Genomic DNA, 11,332 nt, shown 5'->3' with positions numbered 1-11,332 from the left:
TAGGGTTTGGCTCTAGTACGGAGACAAAAGTCTTCTAAGTCATAAGTGTGCACTAGGTAGTACCTTGTGGGTCGTAATTACCCGGAATAACTTATACATGTGCGCATAAGGTAGTGCCTTGTGGGTCGTAATTACCCAGAAACACTTGCTTGGTCTAGAGACCGCATATCCTAGTCTTTCCACTCTTGATTTCGCATTCCATTCCAAGTTGTTAATCATGGATTACTTGTAACTTGTGGATTGGTGCTTGCCTTGTGTATTTGGATCTCTTTTAGTATACTTGAGACTGTATACTTGCTTCATGTATTTTGATCACATGTAATATACTTGGAACTGTATACTTGTTTCGTGTATTTTGACCTTATTTAGTATACTTGGACTAGTGTACTTGTTTGTGTATTCGAGCCTCTTTTAGTGTACTTGTGCTATGTATACTTATTTTATGTACAACTCATCTTGTTTAGTATGCTTATGTTTGTATACTTGATTCATGAGCTTTCCGTATTAATTGTATACCTGTGTAGGTATGTTTAGACATTGCATGAGTTGTCTTAATAGGGTTTAGTATACTTAGAGATGTATGTTTGATATTGCTTACCTTGTTTAGCATGACCTAGTGTACTTGTAATTGTATGTTTATATGTTGTATAATATGTTTTAACTTTGCTTAGTATACTTGAGCATGTATACTTGTATGCCATTGTTCATTTCAATTGCATGAGTAGCTTAGGATGATCCCTGAGTCTCATCTTGACATAGACGTTAGGTTGCATAAGCCCCTTTGACATGTTTCACCTTAAGGTGATATAATTGTAAAATTTGTAATGACCCGGATTTCTCAACCCGGTGCGTTAGTGATGAATCGGAAGTTGACCCGATAACAGACCCGAAATGCAGAAGCAAAAGAAGCCAAATGACCTCAAGAGATGTACGTCATCCCTAAGGCCCCAAAATGACTCTCCATGAAGCCACGAAACTCAAATGAGCCAAGTAAATGAAGCAAGAATGCCTAACCCGAAAAGAGATGAACTAAGGGCAAAATGGTCATTTCTCACTGAAAAGGGTGCCACCGTGCACACTATTGGAAGGGCAACGAAAAATGAACAAAATTAGACTCAAGAATCGTCTAATTCTGAGTTCGGGCAGAAAAGATATGAAATTCCAACACCCAATGCAAAAGTTATGAAGCAATGACTTAACATTTTCCAATATTTTCATAATAAACTTTGAAAACAAAAGTACATAGAAAATGAGATACATGTCATTGGCCTCCGGCCTCATCTCATACATGTTAAATACATTGAAAAGAGTGCACTTACGTACACTTTACATATACGAATCAACGAATACAAGTTTAAACAAATAGGGCTACAAAGAGACATCTTATGCTAACACTTGCATAAAATAGAAACTTAGAAACTGTAAGCCATCCAAGGAGTAATGGAATCTTCAAATCCTGAGTCCTGTACCTGAAATATGCCCCAGTATCGTAAGGGTGAGTAACATAAAGCTACTCGTAGGAGATGAGCATACATCGACCTAGCATTTTACAATTTTACCACCTTATGGTGAAACATGTTAAAGGGGCTCATGCCACCAAACGTCTCTGTCAAGATGAGACCCAGGGAGAATCCTAAGCTACCTAGATCATTTCAATCATAATCACATTGTTCATGCAATTCAAACAATATGGAAACATGTTATACAAGGCAATAAGATATAAATTCTCAAAGTCTTCAACTTGAAATCCAAAATATAAAAACAACAATTGTGGGTCATGCCACCTAACATCTATGTTCAAAATGAATCTATAAGGTTATTCCTAAACTACATTTGAACATCAAAACACAAATTATGATATCGATGCAATTTAACCAACAATGGAATTTCCAATACAACGCATGAAGTATGCTTTCATAAAGCTAAATCTTAAGCTCAAAATAGGAAATCAAATAAGGAACAAGAAGTTACGATATCATCAAGTTATCAACCTGAAATGAAATACGAAATCAAACAAAGTGGATACTTGGACGTCACGCCAGATCAGACCGATAACATAGTTACTTTAGGGTTACTAGCCCATGGGTAACCTCCCTATGTGCGCACTAGACTATATAGAGGAACAATCCCCCGTATTAGAGCCAAGTCCTAACTGTAGCCAAACAACGACATCCCCAAGTTTCCAAAATCTACAAATTGTGCAACAACGTATATATATCAACATGTATATACAAGATATCAACTATTTACCAAGCACAATCCAAATTTTGGAAACTTATACAATACATGCTCAAAATTCACAACTACTATGGCATGTAAGATGTCAAATACAAAGTGTGCAATTCCTTACATATAGCAACAACATATTTAATAAGGAAAAACATATTCTCATGAATATAAAAGTAACAACTATGTTATCCAATGCTCAAAAGTAATCAAGTGAACATACATCAAATCCAAATCCATGATTTAAATATAGAAACAACTTCCAAAATGCAATTAAATCCATGGAGTAATAAAGCAGAATTTAATTAAACATAAATAGTTAAATTCTCTAAATTCCAAGTTAATCCAAATAACCTCAATTTAATATATATTGAAAGACATGTCATGGTCATCATATATATAACTTCAAATGGCAAATTAAGTGATTAAAACACTTAAAACAAAATTAATCAAGCTAATTAATTAATTTCCTTTAAATTTTTAAACAATTCCAAATGCCTTCAATTTAATTTATGTTAGAGAACATGCCAAGGCCTATTTAAATACCACATTACAACTTGATTTAATGTTTGATAAAATCATGTGAATTAAATTTTTACTAAAGATAAATATTAAATAAAAGTAGTAATTCTTAATCAAATGATCCAAATTTAATATATGTTAACCAACATATCTAAGCATAATTTCCTAGCATGTTGCAATTCAAATTAAAGTTATACATCATCATAAATTTTAAATCTTATACAAAGAAATAAAAATTACTAACTTTCTAGATTTGATATAAGACATACATATATGTTGTATAATTATGAAAAACACACAATACAACACACAAATAATCCTAAAACATTCCCTACCTCAATTGGAATGAAAATCCCAATTACCACTGAAATGAAATCGCCCCAAATTTTCAGTCCACAAAACAGATTTTTCAACTTGCTACCTTCAACTTGTAAAATTCATAAAAAATTCAATTATAACCCAAATTGAATGAATCCAAAGCCCAATAAAAGCTTAAACACTGCAATTTAATAATATCAATTTAGTTTAACAAAATATTTTCCCAATTGAAACAGTTTTGCCCCACAACTTTGAAACAAATTCTGCCCAGAAAACACATTTTTAGCCTATAGCTTCCAACTTTGAAAATTCATGAAAAATTCATTTGACATCCAAATTGGGCAAACCTAATTTATTTTGGAAGTAAACATATGAGAGTATAAAACTAGAAATTTAAGCCATGATCCAATGTCAAAAGGTTAGTGAAATAAATCATCTAAAAATATGTTTTCTAGCTGCAATAAAAACATGGACAGCAGATAGTTTTGGATTTTAAAATTTTTTTAGAAATGCTCTAAAATCGTAAAAAAATTCTGAGTAGTGTAAAACTCATGGGGGAAGTTCCAGTAAAAATTTCAAGGCAATTGATGCAACACAGCTCCATATAAAAAATTTATTTCCGGACTGAAAAGGAAAAGCTTCAAATTTCCAGCAACTAGCTTGCAACTTCAAAAATTCATAACTAATTCATTTTAAATCCAAATTACATGAAACCAAAACTAAATGAAAGCTAATTGATTATATTTTCATATTCTATATTTAATTTGACAAGATTAATTTCAAGTTAAAATAGTTTAAGGGCAAAATACAAGTCCTTCTCTTCCATGCATGTAAAACACTCAATAATGACATAAAAATACTTCAAAATAATAGATCAATACCTCAGTAGAGAATTGAATCTCTAGATACCAAAGCAAAACTAGGAGTTAGGCTAGATCCTTCAAGGGTTTTGAAGAGGAGGATGAGGGGAACAAAAAATATTCCAAGTTTTATGGTCTAAAGTGAGTGGAAGGGCCTCAAAGATCAAGGTCAATGCCTAAGGCTTCAAGCTCCATCCATGGAGGCTAGGGTTTTCTTGTAAGGAAGAGAATGAAATAATGTGGTTAAGTGTGAGTGGAGGAAATAGAAATCCTCCACTCACTATATACTCTTACACCATGGTCAACACACACATTCATAGTCAATTGCACAAAAACACTCCTTTAAAACCATAATCCCAAAGTGGCCCAAAGATATTTGCAAGACTAAATTGTGAACCTACACTTGTCACCAATCCATGGCTCCTTCCTAGGCTTAATCCCACACCTACACTTGTCAACCATCCAAGCCAACAAGTGCACCAATCCTAGGCCAACAAGTGGGTGAATCCTCACCCTCCAAATGTCATCATCCAATGCATTAAAGTGTTTCCACACAAATGTCAACAAGTGGACCAATGAGAGTGGGACACTTGTCACACTTTTTCAAAAATTACAAAAAGGTCCTTTTTGAAAATATCTTCCAAATTTAATTGCAAAATGGTCCCCAAGATGAAAAATAATTACTTTATTTAATTACATTAAAACCCAACAAGTTAAGAATAATTACACTAAAGTATGCATTAATGGCCCTTTATGAAAGAAGTAAACAATCAACATGCTTTTCTAGAAAAGTAAAAATACTACTATCATGGATATCAAATATCATGAATGCATGCAAAACCGGAATCAAATCCAAGCACAAAAAGTGAGGTTGTGCAAGGGAAAAAGATAAACGAGAAAAAGACAAAATGTGAATAGTGTTCGGAAAAATAAAATATGGAAATGACACAATCCCTAAAGGAAGTTGTCAATCTAAGGAAAAGAGTCTCGGAAATCATTCCAGAGCACTCGAGATGACATCAAGTGATGAAAAACCGAACCCAAAAAGGAAAAGACAACGGAAAAAAAAATATCTGTTAAAATCTGAGAAAAAAGAAAAGGAAGAAAAATGACCGGGTCATTACAACCTTCCCACCTTAAAGGGATTTAGTCTCTGAAATCTAACCTCAACAAAACAAAAAGGTGAAATCAGGATAACTACGGAGTATATCTCTGAGTATCCCTCACAACATGCTACGAAAGCAATCCCAAAACTGAAGACAACGTACAACCCCATGTCATTCGCACCCACGTGCTCACGACAGGACAACCCCTCAAAAGAAAATTGATCACATGGCCACACCACAAGTCGAAACTCACACACAGAACTTAAGGCCAGATGAGGGAACGGAAGACAACAATCGAAAGCACCCCTCCTGACGAACCATCATAAGGAACCAAAAACAACCACCAACAGAACTCCAAGATATCTATGAATCAAATCAAAGTACTAAACAAAGACGACATGGCAGTATGAATAGCGACCATAACCCGCCCACGATGTACTCAAATATGTGGTAGCAATGACAATTCCTAGTGTCCGCCCACACTTACTCGTCAGTATGGTAGCATCGACGGAAACTAGAACCTGCCCACAGCACACAACTTGTACGGTAACATGACAGTATAAGGCACCAATTCATAACCTGCCCCCACTAGGTCTACCCATGAAACCTCTCGATACAAATGACTTCAATGTTAAAAATGATCATTACCAAAAGCATTACGGAACCAACATTTTGTGAGAATTGAGATATGGTCCAAAGATGTCTGGCCGGACCATCCTGGCCAATCCCAAAACTTTGATAACAATGCCATAGGTACCGCTACGCTTAAGGCCTTAAATCCTCAATACAAAAAGACCAACAATTTTAACATCTCAAAACACTACTATCAACAACATCAATTACGAATCCAAAGTCTGACAAGCAAAATAACATCTCCAAAATCCCAGATATCATCCTAAAATAAATCAACTATAAGACTACTCACCGTAATCAAACATCGGATTAAAATCTCTATCACGGATAACTAGATCCTTGAAATACAAGTCCATGAAATGGCACACACATTAAAATCTTGACAACCAAGGTCATAGAACGAGTCTCTCAAAATCGTACTTGACAACACCAAGCTAAATCAAAATTCCTCAATTTCGATCCATCTATAAACAATCACTGGAACTACGATTCCTCAAGGCCATGCCTAGTCATAGCTAGGACGAGAAAACTCCACAAGCAAGCCATATCCAACAACGATCCTCCAAAACTCCTCCTAAGAGTCAACCACATCCAGGCCTCCAAAACTGGAACAAGTCTCCAAAAGACATTCTCAAAAGAGTATCGAGCTCACCTCACGAATCAAACAATCCTCAAAGATATGGACATAAGTCTCCTTAAAATGATCTCACACCAATTAACTCATTTGAGCACCATAACCGTCAACAACCACGGTAGGAACTCCCCAAGGGAAGACACGAAAGAAAGGGGACCACCAGTCCTAAAAAGGACAACACCACGACTCCATCTCTGAAATGAAAGACAACAATTTCAACGACTTCACCCCCTACATGGAAGTAAGTCGACCAAAATCTATCAAATCCTCACCAAGGACTCAAGACAACAACGATGATCCTCATGGACCAACCAACCCCAAAACAGTGCACAACGCAACAGAGGGAAGAGACTCACTCCTTGTGAAGTCCCTAACACGAACCAGCACAAAACCATTGTGGAAACCCGCATACAGACTACGTGCGACCAAGGGAAACGAATGGGAAAACCAAACCTAAAAGTCATGTATATGACAAGGAATGCAACTACCAGAGAGAAAATCTACTTACATAGATGAAAATCAAAAGCACATGCTGCATGTCTCCACATAAACACAAAAGCATGTCATTAAAGCGTAGTAACAACATGACATCTCGAAGCATATAAGAAAGGCATGCTATTGCCACACAACAAGAAGGCAAACGTGGATAGACCTCTACCTACTCATGCATCACAATATCATAAATCATACTACTAACATGGTAGTAAATGAAACTGCAGAAAACAAAAGTGATGCAACAATGAACCCTATGGATATTGTGTCCTAGAGTGCCTAGGTAAAAAAGAAGGACTAGTCCTAGCCATACACTGACTCCAAAAACCAATGCAACAACAACCTGTCTCAAAACAAACGTGAGCCCTTACCACAATGGTAAGACTTTTATAATCCATCTCTGAATCTAAGGGTGACACTACAAGTGACACTAACAATGCAATGCTCTCTCTACCCAAAGCATCTATCAATCGCCTTGACCCCAAAAGCATCATCGTGCAAGGAGAACTCAAAGAAAATGGCAACTATAGCCATACAATCAGACAACCAAATCAATCACTACGACTGATCTCCAAAACAACCATCATCATGATCAATCAAAAGGACTACACCTGTCGGAACAAAACACAACGCTGATTTCATCCGAACTGCACTCGTAGCTTGCCAGTACGGTAGCATGACAGTGCCATGCACCCGCCCACAACGTACCCGCCCACAAAAATTGCAATCTCAGAGGAACCTTTCAAAACAACCAAGGATTCCAAAAGGTCCAAAACCTAACCATGGCCTAAAATCAATAAATCCAGTACTACGGTTGTGCCTAATGGCTCACCCCACGAGAGCCTAAACAAAAGGTGTCTCTCCACCTACCTCAAAACCAACTCTAGGTCAACAACAACCTAAACTACAATACAACTGTGACTACAATCACCATCAACCTCAACTCGAGCCTCAATGACCAATCTCGTGTCATGCCAAATATGCAACACAGTTATGCATATACAAATCTGATCTAGAATACATCACATGTCATGCTCTTTACATAATAATTAAATCATGCTAAACAAACGACATACCACATGTAGCACGTAAGCACATAAACATATTATCAAACCAAAACATATTATCATGAAGCATATAAACACATAGACCATGGCAACATAAGCATGATATGCCCCAAAAACCCGTCGTCTAAGGTATTCAAACCTAGGAGCTCTGATACCACCTGTAACGACCGGGTTGAGAAATCCTGGTCGTTACAAAAATGATAGGTCGATGCATGCTCATTTCCTACGAGTAGCTTTATGTTGCTCACCCTAAAGTTACTGGAGCATATTTCAGATACAAGAATCAAGGTTGCGATTCTCATAATGCTTGGATGATTAGTGGACTTGAAGATTTTCCATTTCTTGTAAAGGTTGGCTTGAAAAGCCATTTGTAGCCTTATATGTCAAAATATGTATATTTGAATTTAAACATGTAATGTGTATGCGAGTACACTCTTTTCAATGTATTTGACATGTATGAGATGAGGCCGGAGGCCAATGACTTGTATTTTGTATTTTTTGTACTTTTTGACTCCATGAAATATTATGAATATATTGAGAAATGTTAAGTAATAGTTTTGCCACAGTTGCATCGGGTGTGGGAAATTTGTTTTCATTCATTCATTGGGTTTTATTAATCATGTATGAAGTGTGGCCAAGGGCCAAATAGTCATTTGAAGTCATTTGTTAATTATGGTTTTCAAAGTTTCCATTTCAAGTTCATTTTCGCCTTTTTGGCAGTCAGGGGGTCGGATTTTGACTCGGCCATTTCCGGGAGCCGCGGATCATTCCTGCAGCTCAAAATCATCATTTACGTTTGCGTGCATGATCGTTTCCATGAAAAACTCTTTCGTTTGTGTTTTGAGCCTCCTACGGAGCTATTTCACACTTTGTTTAAAATTCTTGCTTAAGGGCATTTTGGTAATTTTCTTTGGGAAATAAATTCCATTCTTGACTCCGTAACATAGAAAATGTGATTTTAGGGGGAGTTTCTTCACGACATTTTTCCAAAAAATGTCATCTTGACCTAAAAAATCGTGTCGCAAACTCATTTTTCTACTAAAACACTGTTCTGCTGCATTTTGGGTGTTCTGTTCAAGTTGAACCGGTTCAAGAATAGTTAAACCAGTTCAAGGTGTCATTTTGCTTCAGCTTGGGCATACTGCCAATGTTGAACCGGTTCAAGAACGTTGAACCGGTTCAAGTTCTCCAGAGATTTCAGCTTTGGCCTTCCAACTTCAAACTGATGTAAGTTCTTCGTTTCAACTCCGAATTGGTCTGTTCTTGAGTCTAAACTGACCGCGTCGAAATAAGATTTCCAATGGTATGAATTTCAGTTTAAGATTCCTTTCCTAGCCCAAGATATTCTTGTTTTAGTGAGAGGGTGTCAGTTTTGGTTCGAACCGGGATAGGGTTCATTTGGGATTTCACTTCTTTTGGCCTTGGGACTTCATGTGAAGTTACCAAAGGATGTTTTTGGATGTTTTGATCTCATTTGACTTCTTGGAAGTCAAATTTCTTCCTCTTAGGGTAAAATGACCATTTTACCCCTTGGTCCTTCTTTTGTAGGGTTTTGGTACCCTTGTCTTCGTTTTGCTTCCGTTGAGTCTTGAAATTCTTTGAAGGGCCATTCTTGTGTCTTAGGGATGATGTACATCTCTAAGGACTTGGTTTTGTTTTGCTTCCGCATGGATCCGCTTTGGGTCATCACAGGACACACTGGGTTAAAAAATCCAGGGTCGTTACATAACCGGCCTTTCGCAGTTTTTCTCGATTTGAACCATCATCGACAGACAATTACGTTTAGTACCGCTTTCATATATGATGAGATGACCAATTCGTTTGCTTAGTTGTTTAATACATTCTTGAACGCCATGTCCCGTAAAGTGCCAACCACAATATTGACTGACCATGATGTAGTAATGGCAAAGGCATTAGTCCAGGTAATGCCCGACACAAATCACCATATGTGTACATGGCACCTTATGCTTAATGCACAAAAGCATGTCGGTAACTTGTCTGTTGGTGAAAAAGGCATAAAAAGTGTGATATCCAAATTAATGTCTGACATTAAGGAGCATGATGAGTTTTTACAAGAATGAGCATTAATGGAAAATGAATTTCATGTAGAGAATAACACATGGTTGGCTAACTTGTTTCGTTTGAAATGTGTATAGGCTAAGGCATACATAAAGAATGTATGGTGCGTACTACATAGCTAAGTGAAAGCTTCAATAGTGGCTTGAAATAGTACTTATAGAGACAATACGCACTTCCAGAGTTCTTTAAGCATTTCGACACACTATTGTATAACAAGAGGTACAAGGAGTATCAAGTTGAATATGATTTGGCTCAGAAGATGCCTAAGATGAAAACAATATCTCCCATATTAGATCACACTGGACATGTGTACACTACTAACATATTTGAACTTTTTAAGGAAAAATTATTATTAGCTTGTATGAGTCAATATACCTTAACTGTAATGGCAATGGTAACGGGGAATTTGTGTATGAAGTTGCATTGTATAATGACAAGTTGCATTAGTAAGTGATATGGACACGTGACGACCATTTATAATGTTCTTGTCGAAAATTTGAATTGGAGGGTATCATGTGCAGCCATACTCTGCAAGTCCTTAGAGATAAGATGTCTGTCAATGAAATACCCAGTCGATATGTTTTAAAAAGGTGGGCCAGAAATGTCAAGGACAGTTGGTTGGAAGATTTAATTGGCATAAATGTGCTGATAGATCATAGACTCGAGATGAGATGATGACACATAATACTTTGTTGTCATCTCACTAAAATATCTTTCATTGCATCCCTGAGCCACGAGGGATTCAATAATACTGTGATGCAGCTTAATAGTTTGAAGCAAATTGCCTAAGGATCAATACCTAATCCTAGGGTTGTATGTAAAGAAACTACACCACCCAGTCGCATGATAAATGGCAATTAGATAAACGTGAATAGTAATGTGCAAAGCATTCCAAGATTGAAGGAAGAAGGCATAGGTTCATATCTGTGTTGGAAAAAGCCACTACAAAGAAGAAAAAAATTGACAACAGTAATTTAGAGGTACATACCCTTAGCCTTAGCATGTATGTATTTACCGTTATGTGCGTGATTTTACTCTAGTATATTCATTGTTTCAACTCCATTCTTATTATAACAAATTTTAAACTACAATTTGCTTATTTTATGAATGTCTTATTTAAAATTCCAATGGTGGCGTTGTTTCTAGAGTGGCAGGTTGTAGTGGTATTAACGCCCCTTCATATATTTTACACAATGTGAGTCTTCTTTTAAGTTTGACATATCCAAAACTATATCTATACCATAATAGTTGAGTTAATGGTTTGTTTGAAGGGTACTGAAATTTCATCACACATTTTTAAGTCCGAAGAGTTTTATTGGTTAGGACCTTCAACACATGCCTACGAATAAGATAATAGCCCCCGTACATATTTTGGTTAACCCATGACTCCATTAA

This window comes from Cornus florida, unplaced genomic scaffold (assembly GCF_030987335.1).
Source record: "Cornus florida cultivar Cherokee Brave unplaced genomic scaffold, ASM3098733v1 CherokeeBrave_3.0.0_Hap2_Chr01, whole genome shotgun sequence".
Taxonomy (NCBI): Eukaryota; Viridiplantae; Streptophyta; class Magnoliopsida; order Cornales; family Cornaceae; genus Cornus; species Cornus florida.
This window is presented reverse-complemented; position numbering follows the sequence as displayed.